This window comes from Carcharhinus amblyrhynchos, chromosome 16 (genome assembly GCF_965287045.1).
Source record: "Carcharhinus amblyrhynchos chromosome 16, sCarAmb.v2.hapA, whole genome shotgun sequence".
NCBI classification, from domain to species: Eukaryota; Metazoa; Chordata; class Chondrichthyes; order Carcharhiniformes; family Carcharhinidae; genus Carcharhinus; species Carcharhinus amblyrhynchos.
The window spans coordinates 30,464,368-30,477,226 of NC_137339.1; the positions used below are offsets into that span (position 1 = coordinate 30,464,368).

Here is a 12,859-nt window from a genome sequence, read left to right on the forward strand (position 1 = left end):
GATGAATTCTTATTAGTGTTTCATCAGTAATGACTTTCCAATCTTTATATTTGTGTTAAAATAAAAACATATAGTAAGAACCTTAAAATTTCTATCAACTATTCAAAAGTTGGGTTAGTACATGAGTGGTTGATATCAATGCAGCAAAACATACTATTGATCAATCTCAAAACTGTGCTTTGCGGGTCTAAGATGAGTTCTGATTTTCTCAAAACAAAATCATTTGTGGTTACTTTTCTTTAGTGAGTTCTGTGTTCAACAACATGTTTGAGAATGTAGAACGTTTTTGCTTTTGACAATTAATACCACTTTCAGTGGCTCTCAGGTATGATGTGGCCTGGGTCAATTCTGTGAATGTAGCAACATCTATATTTTGATGAATGTATAATTGTGGAGATCGTATGCCTAAATTTCCATTGTGTTTGCCTGATAGTTCAGGTTTCCAGGCATAAGAGCTATTTTGTCGATTTAATCCATAGAATTTCACAATAGTTGAGCACCAAACAGAGATTAGGTACACTCCTTAAATAGTTGTTCATCTACTCTCTGCTAAAGTGCTACAAATGCCATTTTAAAACGCAAACCACTTAGAAGTGAATTACAATCTATACCTTGCTATTGTCACTTCAGAAATAATGGCTAGACAAAAAAAACTCACGCCAGTGTCAAATTAAGGCATAGTATTTGAAGTAGGAAGAAATGGGTTATAATTTTTTTTATAGAATTTGGAATATCTCAGTTAAGCAGCGATTGGCTGACTCCAAGTTATAAAACATTAGTTTTACATTTCTCAACATGATACCGCTTAAAATGCTTTATTTGCACAAGAGAGGACAACAAGCAACAATAACATCACACAGAGTTCTGTCCTAGCAAGAGGGTATGATGGCAAGGACAGTGAGTGCATTGGCAAAACTGAGAGCAGTGATGGCAAGATGTGATGGCCAGCATCAACAAGAAGTCAATATGGAATCATATGTTAAGGATTCAGAACATACGAACAGAATTTTTCCAACGAAAAAGGCCAACCCTGGAATTCTGGCAAGAAAATTAAGAACTGATGTTGTAAGCAATCACTGAACCAAAGTTTGAAGTACTGGGCAGAATTTTCCCAAATATCAGCAAAGGCTGTTAGTGGACAGGAAAAGCAGCATTGAAGTCAATGGCAGCTATCTCTGCCATATTATTCGGGGCATAGAAAACAAAGGCAAGAGGAGGATCCCATGACATCATGCAAGTAATGCATGACGTAATGCATTTTGGAAGGTCTAATACAGATAGGAAATGCCCTTAAGAGTATTGATAGGCAAACGGATCTGGGTGTACAGGTACACAGGTCACTGAAAATGGCAATGCAGGTGGAGAAAGGTCAAGAACGCAAACGGCATACTTGCCTTCATCGGCCGGGGTATTGAGTTTAAAAATTGGCAAGTCATGTTGCAGCTTTATAGAATGTTAGTGAAGCCACACTTGGAATATAGTGTTCAATTCCGGTTGCCACACTACCAGAAGGATGTGGAGGCTTTAGAGAAGGTAGTACAGAAAAGATTTACCAGGATGTTGCCTTGTATGGAGGGCATTAGCTATGAGGAGAGGTTGGAGAAACTTGTTTTGTTCTCATTGGAGTAATGGAGGTTGAGGGTAAGCCTGATAGAAGCCTACAAGATTATGAGTGAATAGTCAGAAGCTTTTCCCAGGGTGGAAAAGTCAATTACTAAGGGGCATAGGTTTAAGGTGCAAGGGGCAAGGTTTAAAGGAGATGTATGAGGCAGATTTTTTACACAGAGAGTAGTAGGTGCCTGGAACTCATTGCCGGAGGAGGTAGTGGAAGCGGATATGGTAGTGACTTTTAAGGGGCGTCTTGACAAGTACATGAATAGGATGGGAATAGTGGGATATGGTCCCTGGAAGGATAGAGGGTTTTAGTTAAGTTGGGCAGCATGGTCGGAGCAGGCTTGGAGGGCCAGAGGGCTTGTTCCTGTGCTGTAATTTTCATTGTTCTTTGAAGAGTTGGCCCCACCAAAAGCTGAGCCTTTTGAAAATCAAGGTGCCATTTGTAAAGGATGCCCCCATCCCCAGTTCCTCCCTACCCTCCCCATAATCCATTGCACCTCCCCACACAAACCCAATCCCCTACCAGCACTATCCAGACACTGTGCCTGGCACTGTCTGGGCACAGCTCCCTGACACAGCCCACTGGCATTGCACCCTGGCACTGCCCCAGCACTGCTCTGAAGTCAAATGTAGGCAAAAACAAGTAAAGATGGAGGGTTTCCTTCCCTAAAGGACTTTAGTGAACCAAAAGGATTTTTCCTGGATTTTTTCTGGTTGTATCACAGCTTGATATGGCTCCTGCACTGTCTGAGACCATAAAAAACTACAAAGGGTCATGAATGAAGCCTGGTCTATCATGCAAACCAGTATCCCACCCACTGACTCCATCCACATTTCCCTCCACGTTAGAAAAACAGCCAGCATAATCAAGAACTGTATGCACTCCAGCCACCTTCTTCCACCTTCTGTCAGAAAAAGTACACAAAGGTCTGAGGATACGTATCAACTGACTCAAGTATAGCTTCTTCCCTGCTACCATTAGACTTTTGAATGGACCTACCTTGTATTAAGTTAATCTTTCTCTACAATCTAGCTATGACTGTAAAACTACATTCTGCACTCTCTCCTTTCCTTCGATATGCTTTGTTTGTATAGCATGCAAGAAACAATACTTCTCACTGTATACTAATATATATACAATAATAAATCAAATCAAATCAAAAATCTGGGTTACTGGTCTAGTGACATAACCACAACCATCATCTCTCCTCTAGTTACCAGTACAGTTAAAATGACATTAATGAAAGACAATTTCATCGATACTGTACAATGATTTGCAGAAAAGCAATTACTTTATTGTCCGTAGGAAACTTATACTGGTGTTAAGACTGCTATTATACAGTTTTGCTGGTTTGAGGCCCAGGGCCAAGGTGAGCGAAGTACGCTGGCAACACCCAGTTATATTGTAGGTTGTGATTGGATTTTACTTGCCAGAAAGGACTTCTGCACTTATGCTGCTGCTCACGAGATTGTCTCTCTGTCACTCTCTCCCAGGACCAGGTTAAAGCCCAACAGGTTTATTTAGTAACAAAAGCCACTACTTTCAGAGCGCTGGCTGCCCCTTCGCCAGGCGAGCCCACACAGCTGACAAAGGAGCAGCCAGGACTCTGAAAGCTAGTGGCTTTTGCTATCAAATAAAGCTGTTGGACTTTAACCTGGTGTTGTGAGACTTCTCCACATCATCTCTCTCCCAGACGCAGCTTTATGAACCCTCTTTTTTCCCTCATAAATCACTTCATATCCCTGAGCTTTACTGCACTCTGGAATTGAACTAGGAACCGATTGCAAAGATATGCAACAAATTTTGTTTCAATGCTTTGATGTGAAAATAACAATATAAGTTCTGCCTACAAGCCTAACATAAGAATAATTCTACAATATTGCTCGCAACAGCAGACTATGCTTGAATAGAGCACAGTACACAGACATACTTATAATGACGTAGTCCAGAATCTTCAAGCTACATTCCCGTTGAGGATAATGCCATACAGAGAATGCAGGATTACAGAATCACCCCTTACGTTTCTGTTCACCCAACTTTATTATGCCAATTCAATTTTGTCAAAATGTGGCACTTTCTGAGGTACCACCAAGGTTTGAAAATCATTATTTGAGCTAGAAAAGTATTTGCTGGTATCAAAGGTGGCTTTATATAAAATTCAATGGGCAACTATATGATTAATTACACGTGGATTAATTTAAGCATGCCAGCTGTGGCTCAGTTGGTCACTTGCATCTGAGCTAGAAGATTGTGGGTTCAAGTAGTCCAGGATTTAAGTACAGAAGGAGTGCGGCACTTTGAAGGTGTGGCTTTTGGATGAAATGTTAAACCAGATAGGCAGATATAGAAAATCCCACTGCACTATTCTAAAGAAGACATATCTTCAAGTTATTCTGGTCAATATTTATCCCTCAATCAACATCACAAAAACAAGTTACTTGGTCATTATCACATTGCTGTTCAGGGGATCTGGCTGTGTGCACATTTGCTTCATATTTCCTACATTGTAACAGTGACTGCACTCTCAAAATGTACTTCATTGTCTGTAAAATGCTTTAAGACAAGATGTGATTCTGGAATTTTCTATAAAAAAAGTATTTTTTTTTAATTATAACCTGCACTTCCAGAAAAGCCAGATTTGTGCTAACTTGCCACTTTTCTCTTAGTCCCTTCAGCCTCAGTGGTGCCCTCTTATTTAGGCCGTGACCCTTCACTTGGATTTCCCAAGGAAAATATTTCACCAGTCGCATTTGAGAAATGTGTTAATATTTGTTCATCCCAGGAATGACTGTAACTATCATGGTTCTCGGAAATAACTTTATGGACTGTTATTGCTCTAGCAAAAGTTAATTAATGAAGAGGTGTTTTTGTTGGTATGTGGAGTGGCCTACAATGATAGGTTGTTAAAGTAATATGATTTATACAAAGAAATTATCAAAAAGGCTCAAAGAAGATAAGACATTTACCAAGTTTATGCCTTCCGGAACTTTTCTTGAAGTCTAGCCAAATATAAGTAACTTATTGGAAAACTGGGTATTTTCACAGAATGGTTGGTGCTACACTGTCTGTTTTATTTTCTACTTAATATTATAATTCAAACGCTTAATAAAGTAATTATCATCACCCTAATGATCTATCATCTAAAGTTATTATACTGCAGAGCTAAAACTGCAAATAGCACACATTAACAGGACCTACTGTGGGAAAGGTTGGGGAGCTTAAGGCAGCCGTACTGCTTGGTACTTGATCAATGTGTTTTAGTTTAAACTTATTAGGTCATTTGAGAGCCTGCAAGGATTTTGTTGCCAAAAGGTCTGCTGGAGTCTCTACTTATTGCAGAATTTCAACTCACGTATTTCATCCTGTCCACATTTAACTTGGAAGCAGTCTTATAAGATGAAATTGCCTCTGAGTTATCAGTTAACCACGTGAAGTGCTGTTTCCACAAAATAAATCCCATATCGCAGTCACATACGACACAATGGTTGTTTACTAAATGTAGCTGCTCAAAATTGCTTGTGCCAGCACAGAACCAATAAACCAGCCAAGAGAAGGGATTGTTTTCTCGAATTTGACATACCTTTAACTTGAGGAGCTCTGATCGGTTTCCCAGTTATTTGGAATTACGTTTTTTCTCTGTAATGGTTCAGTAAATGCCTTACATCAGTCAGGGGCACCAGATCCCAGTCTCCAAATTGTAGGTTACTGTGCAGCATTTCTCTTTTGCTCCCTGAAGTTCACCAGTGCTATCAGACTGAGAGCAAGTACAACAGTGTGCCTGAGAAAGCATAAATAGGCAGTTGTTTCACCTGGAGTTTGGTCAGTGGTCGGAGATCCATATAGTAAAGCAGACAGGACTTTGTCCACAAACTGGAGTTTGTAATTTCAAAGGAAAAAACGGTTACATCAGTCAATGACAGTGATTGTTGACCTTAATCCTCATCTACAATTGTTCTTTGACTGTTAGCAGATGCAGAAACCTACAAAGACAGCATTCATGGCAGTCGAAGCCTCAGGCGGAGCCAAACAGAAGTGTTTGCAAAGGAAAATTGCAGAGTGTCAGAACCTAGCATCTCTCCAAAATGCCATGCCTTAACTGATTTCAGAACAATGTCTTACATCCATTGGTGTGTGCTGTGTGTTCCCAGCAAACTAACCTACAGATTATTGTGGAAAGAAAAAAAATGTAATTTATGTACTCAGGGTGTCTCAAAAATAATTTACCGTTGAAGAATTACCTTTGAAGAGCAGTCACTGTTATTAGTTTAGCAAAAACAACAGCAAATTTGCTCACAGCAAGATGCCATAAGCAGCAAACAAATGGATCCCTGAATTACACATTTATTCTGGTGGATGAGGGAAGGACGTTCTGCAGTCCAATAGATTTATTCCCTCCTCTTCTTCAAATAGGAAAGGATGGGATTTTTTACAACTAACTAGAAAGCCATTTCCTAGCTATCACTATGTCTATTATTACAAATAAATTTGGTTCCTCCACCAAAAGTCTGGTGAGACTGGGGAGGAATGGCCATAAGCTAAACTGGATACCAGAGAGATCTTGTGATGCATGGGGAGCATGCATGACCTCTGCCTCACTGAAGGTCAGGACACTGTCACTGGCTCTCAACCGTGTTTGATTGCAGGAACAGTGGTACTGGCGCCTAAATTGGGAATTCAAGCCTGGTCTATGACATGAATCTGCAAAGGGGTAACAGTATATTGATATCGGTGGAGCACTTAACTGGGTGGGGATGGAGATGGAGTGGGAGGGTGAGGCACAAGGGACATGTAAGTAAAACTGTTTCTTTTCCCAGGGGCAGGATATAACCAGCAACAGGAGCTGAACATTGCAGTCTATATAGTAGCTGGGCATTTGAGGTACAACATGGATATTTCAATGATGGGACCTCTCACTGAATATGCATACTGAGCTAATGTTAAAGCCGGTGGTTTTTAGTGGACATAATCCAAATGAGGTTGCTGGGATTGGTAGGGACATTGCGTTTCATTTCTAATAGACATACAAAAACATTTAAAGGTGAGGTTTTTGGAAATCGCATTGAAGCACAGATGGTAGACTGTGATACAGCTTTCAGAAGAGACTCCTACTTTTCCTTTGTGAAAATATTCCAGCAGGATCACAATGTCCCTTAATTCCACTGATTACCTTCAAACTGGCTGTAAACAAGTCACTGTGATTCCATGAATAGGAGGATTCCTGCAGAATCAGACAACAGACAAGAGATCCTTCGCTCAAATAGGAAAACAGATTTTATCTAGAGTTAGATTAAATGATACTGTCTGGGCATTTTACGTTAACTAAATACTCACAAACATTGTGCAGGACAATGCAATGAATAACATAGACTCTGCTTTGTGTAGATCAGAAAAATAAACTTAAGATTATAAAACAAAGCAGGAGATGGAATCCATCCCAAGTCATCAGATCTTTAAATGATTGACCACCTGAGCAAAGAACGCTTGCGCTTTCTTTCTAGAAATGAGCCACTGCAACCTGTATTAGTTATACATTTTAAAAAGTAATTGGTTCAGAAATTTCAATGCACCCATTTTTGGGAGCAAAGTGAAGCAGAGACCAAACCTTTCATCTGAATCTGTAGGTGTGATACACACCCAATATCAGGTCTGATGTCTCATTACATAGAAACATAGAAACAAAGAAGATAGGAGCAGGAGGAAGCTATTTGGCCCTATTCTGCCATTCATTACGATCATGGCTGATCAAACAATTCAGTAGCCTAATCCTCCTTTTTCACCATAACCTTTGGTCCCATTCATCACAAGCGCGATATCTAGCCACCTCTTAAACACATTCAATGTTTTGGCATCAACTACTTCCTGTGGTAATGAATTCCACTGACTCACCACCCTTTAGGTGAAGATATGTCTCCGCACCTTCATCCTAAATGGCCTACCCCAAATCCTTAGACTGTGACCCCTGGTTCTGGACTCCCCCACCATCAGGAACATCTTCCCTGTCTAGTCCTGTTAGAATTTTATAAGTCTCTGTGAGATTCCCCTCTCATTCCTCTGAACTCCAGTGAAAACAATTCTAACCTAGTCAATTTCTCCTCATACATCAGTCCCGTCATCCCCAGAATCAGCCTGGTAAACCTTCGCTGCACTCCCTCGAGAGCAAGAACATCCTTTCTCAGAAAAGGAGACCAAAACTGCATACAATATTCTAGGTGTGGCCTCATCAAGGCCCTGTATAATTGCAACAACACATCCCTGCTCCTGTACTCGAAATCTCTCGCAATGAAGGCCAACATACCATTTGCTTCCTTTGCTGTCTGCTGCATCTGCATGCTTACATTCAGTGACTGGTGCACAAGGACACCCAGGTCCCAGTGCACACTTGCCTCTCCCAATTTACAGCCATTCAGGTTGTATCTGCCTTTTTATTTTTCCCTCCAAAGTGAATAACCTCACAATTACCCAACATATTACATAATTCAGCCACTGAGTACACGGCCATCTCACTAGTGAGCTAAGGCATCTCAGTGGAATAGCAGCCCATTGATAGATAGTTTATGTTGATGGGGCAGGGTAAGAGTGATTGGGTCATTCTGAACAGGTGCTGGGAGCAGCTTGCAAGAGAAAAGGCCAGAATCTGGATGGACAGAGTATGTCCAGAATGTGGGGTCCTTTATTATGCTGGCTGCTTTGCTGACACAGCAGGAAGTGTACACAGAGTTAATGGATGGGAGGTTGGTTTGCATGATGGATTGGGCTACATTCCTGACATTTTGTAGCTCCTTGCGGTCCTGGGCAGAGCAGAAGCCATACCAAGCTGCGATACAATCAGAAATAAAGCTTTCTATGGTGCCTCTACGATGAGAGTCGTAGCTGACTTACCAAATTGGCTTTCTTAATTATAGTGTCAGCATGGGGGGACAAGGACAGGTTGTTGGTGATCTGGACACCTAAAAACTTGAAGCTTTGCCCCCGTTGATGTAGACAGGGGCACGTTCACTCTTACGCTTCCTGAAGTAGATATATTTATATATATATATGGCCTGGATGAGGGGGAACCAGAATCCCACCCAGACTGTATTCCAGTAACCCCTCATATTTACCCTGCTAACCCCCCTAACACAACAATTAATTTAGCATGGCTGAAAAAGTACAAGCAAGCCAATCATCTGAAAGAGGATCACAACACCAGGGAACCGGGTTTAAATCCAGGTCACTGTCGATTGGGATTTGCATATTCTCCCTGTGTCTGTGTGGGTTTCCTCCAAGTGCTCTGGTTTCGTCCCAGTCCAAAGATGTGCGGGTTAGGTTGATTGGCCATGCTTGTACTTTTTCAGCAAGATCTCTTTTTCATTATACACAAAATATTTCAGGTACTGCCTTGTACTGGAACTGATAATTTGATCTAATTCGCTCCAATCCTCCAAATCATGAACAATCTCGAAGAGGCCGGTTGATGGTGAGGAGTTTAAGTAAATAGTAAATGTAACTTGTCCAAAGTGCCTTGATCTTTGTTGAGGCAATCATGCGTAACAAAATTACTGTGGCCATCATTGTTCTGTTGCACTACAACACCTAAAAATAGTTACAATACTGTGGGAGTGGCAGGCACAAATCCAGTATAGTCACAGCTTTAAGACTGAACTACATGCTGGTTGACAGTAAAATGTTTTTTAAGAGGTCAGTACCCCTCGTAGCTGGCAGCGTATTCATATATTTTCACAAGCGGCAAAGTTACTACTTATAGAAAGAGCAATAAAGCCTTGTAATCAGAATGTTATTCGTATTGCTCCATGATATGAAGGAATGCTAGTTTTTAAGAACAAGTTTTCCCAGGTGCCAGTAGCTGAATTTTCACCAAATAAACATGACAGGGAAATAGTGATTATTAACACTCAAGCTAAATGACAAAGTAGCAAAGTAGACTTCCTGTGTCACTATTACAAACTACTCTTCCCATTGGCCTTATTTGCAAAGGAGAAAAAATTCCCATCATCAATGTTGTTATCTCTGTCCCAACGATATATTCTGTAAAGACTGCTTTCACTTTCAAAAGATTTTTATTTGATTGATTTATTATTGCCACATGTATTAACGTACAGTGAAAAGTATTGTTTCTTGCACAGTATACAGACAGAACATGTCGTTCATAGAGCAGGAAATGGGAGAGTGCAAAATGTAGTGTTACAGTCATAGCTAGGGTGTAGAGAAAGATCAACGTAATGCAAGGTAAGTCCATTCAAAAGCCTGATGGCAGCAGTGAAGAAGTTGTTCTTGAGTCGGTTGGTACATGACCTCAGACTTCTGTATCTTTTTCCCGAAGGAAGAAGGTGGAAGAGAGAATGCCCAGAGTGCGTGCGGTCCTTAATTATGCTGGCTACTTTGCCAAGGCAATGGGAAGTATAGACAGAGCCAATAGATGGAAGGCTGGTTTGCGTGATGGATTGGGCTATATTCACGACTTTTTATAGTCCTTTGCGGTTTTGGGCAGAGCAGGATACCAAGCTGTGATACAACCTAGATTTCTATGATCTTACATTGCCTTCACAGCCATAATGGATATTGGACTTCATCATGTTCAAAAACTGTTTGTTCGGCAAAATATTATATAAAATAATGGGAATATAACTTTCAATTTCAGCTGGAGTGAAAAACTAATCACCACCAATTTTTCTTTCCAATGAGATTAAACAGAATGACGGTTGATCAAACAACATTAATATTACACCCCTGCCAAAGGTGAAAACCAACCTCAATACTTTTCTTGGAATGAATTACATTCGTCTATCTCAACTCTTTTCATATAACGTATTCTCTAAGAGTTAATTTTGACCTGTTTGGAATTTTTTGTAAAAAGTCTGACAACACCAGGTTTAAGGTGTTGTCCCTTCGTCAGGTGATGACAAAGGGACAAACCCCAAAAGCTTGAGTGTTTACTATCAAATAAATCAGTTGGACTTAAACCTGGTGTTGCCAGACTTTTTACTGTGTTCACCCCAGTCCAATGCCAGCATATCCACATCATGGAATTTTTAGAGCACTGTAAACTCAAGAAAGTTGTGTTTGGTTTTTCAAGTAGTCTCTACCTCAAGATAAGAAATAGTGGCAGGAACCCAAAGAAAAATTGAAAATCCAAGTTACTTGCACACACATCCAATAGGTATGTTTTCCAGGGTTTGATAATTTTCAAAGTTGAGTAGGAATTCTATCACTTTCTCACCTGTCTTAAAACCACAATGAGATGGCATTCACCTGAGCTCACCTTTCTTTTTCCTCCTTTGGAAAGTGCCTTAAAATTAATCTCTTTGACTAAATTTATGGACAAACAACACCATCAACAACCATCACACCCCCACCCCTCCCCCCAAATATCTTATCGTCTTATCCTTTGGCTCAGCATTCATTTTTATCTGTTTACGCCTATTGGAAAATATTTATATGTAAATGCATTATACTAATCCAAATTATTGTTTTGGTGGTGTCCATTATTAAGTATAACCACCAATTTTCCTGATCTCCAAACTTGCCCCTGATCTCCAAACTTGCCTTCAGTTTAACTCTCATCTAAGGGACAGCAGCTCCAACAATGCAGCACTCCTTCCTGATGTGTTCAGCAGTTAATGTTTTGTTCACTGAATCTGTACAAATCAGAGAGTTGCAGCTCTTTCTGTATCAGATGTAAAAAGCACATAGAACAAAACTTGAAAGAGCAATTCAATTAGTCCTAATCCCTTGCTCTTTCCCCGTGCCCCTGCATTTTCTTCCCCCAAATATATAACAAATATCTTTTTTGAAGTTACAATTGAACCTGCTTCCAGCATGCTTTCAGACAGTGAATTTGAGATCAGAACAACTCATTGCAACAAATAAGTTCTCCTCATCTCCCTTCTGATTCTTTCGCTAATTATCATCTCCTGACACTTTTGGTTATCGCCCACTCCTGCCAGTGGAAACACTTTCTCCCTTTCTATCAAAATCCTTTATAATTTTTGAAATCTAATCATAACTAATCAAAATATAACTAACTAACTTGGGCTGACAAGTAACAAGTAACATTTGCACCACACAAATGCCAGGCAATGGCCATCTCGATCAGGAGGGAATCTAACTTTTCTAGCTTAATCAACCATTTCAATTATTGTATTAAATAATTCAAATCAAGTTTGCCAGGCATAATTTCCCTTTAACAAATCCATGTTGGCTTCACTTATTACCCCAATTCTATTCAATGACAATGAATGTTATTCTGGTTTGTAATATGTAAACATTTCCTCTGCACCGGCAATTGGCTGATAGTTCCCAAATTTATTCCACTCCAAAGGGATATAACCTTCCCAAACTTCCAGTCCTCTCCTCGCAATATAACTAATTAATTTAAGAGTGTTTAAACTGAAGTCTGTGAACTTCACCAAATGATGTGGTTGCGTCAGAATTTATTGAGACAAAAATGCAGTAAATATTTGGATTAAATAGTACATTTTGATTTGTCAACCCTCCAGTCCTCTCCTCCTGGCACCCTTCCCTCTTTCAGCAACTGGAATCCTTTTCAATTTTGGGCACTGCCAACTTTTTAGCTACCTCTTCCTTAACAATTGTTAACCTATCCAATTACTTTGTGCCCTTCTCCTTTACCGTGATGCTGGCAGTGTCCTCTTCTTTTGTGAAGTCTTTATAATCACATGCAAAGTCTTTATAAGTGATTACTTGAATGACTGTAAATTGACAGAGGTGGATGCTAAGCGAGACCTTGGTTTCTTTGTGCATCAGTGGCTGAAATTAAGCGTGTAGGTGCCGCAGGCAGTAAAGAAGGCAAATGGTATGTTGACCTTCATAGCAAGAGGATTTGAGTACAGGAATAAGGATGTTTTGCTGCAATTGTACAGGACGTTGGTGAGGCCAAACCTGGAGTATTGTGTGCAGTTTTGATGTCCTTATCTGAGGAAGGCTGTCCTTGCTATAGAGGGAGTACAGCAAAGCTTTACTAGCCTGATTCCTGGGATGACAGGCCTGTCATACGAGCAGAGACTAAATTGGTTAGGATTATATTCATTGGAGTTTAGAAGAGTGAGAGGGGATCTCATATAAACTTATAAAATTCTAACAGCATTAAACAGGGTACATTCAGAAAGAATGTTCCTGTTTATGGGGAGTCCAGAATTAGGAGCCATAGTTTGAGGATAAGTGGTAAACCTTTTAGAGGAGAAATTTCTTCACCCAGAGGCTGGTGAATGTGTGAAATATGCAGGA

General features: G+C 40.1%; 1 long non-coding RNA gene across 1 annotated transcript in view; it reads right to left on the reverse strand.

Moving 5' to 3' along the window:
* The window catches only part of LOC145353660 (uncharacterized), a 34,493-nt gene extending 28,903 nt beyond the window's left edge, over window positions 1–5,590 (reverse strand). Inside the window, exon 1 of the long non-coding RNA XR_013888757.1 lies at window positions 5,196–5,590. This is a non-coding gene — a long non-coding RNA (uncharacterized LOC145353660). The remainder of the gene's footprint in view (window positions 1–5,195) is intronic.
* Window positions 5,591–12,859: the final 7,269 nt, after the last annotated feature.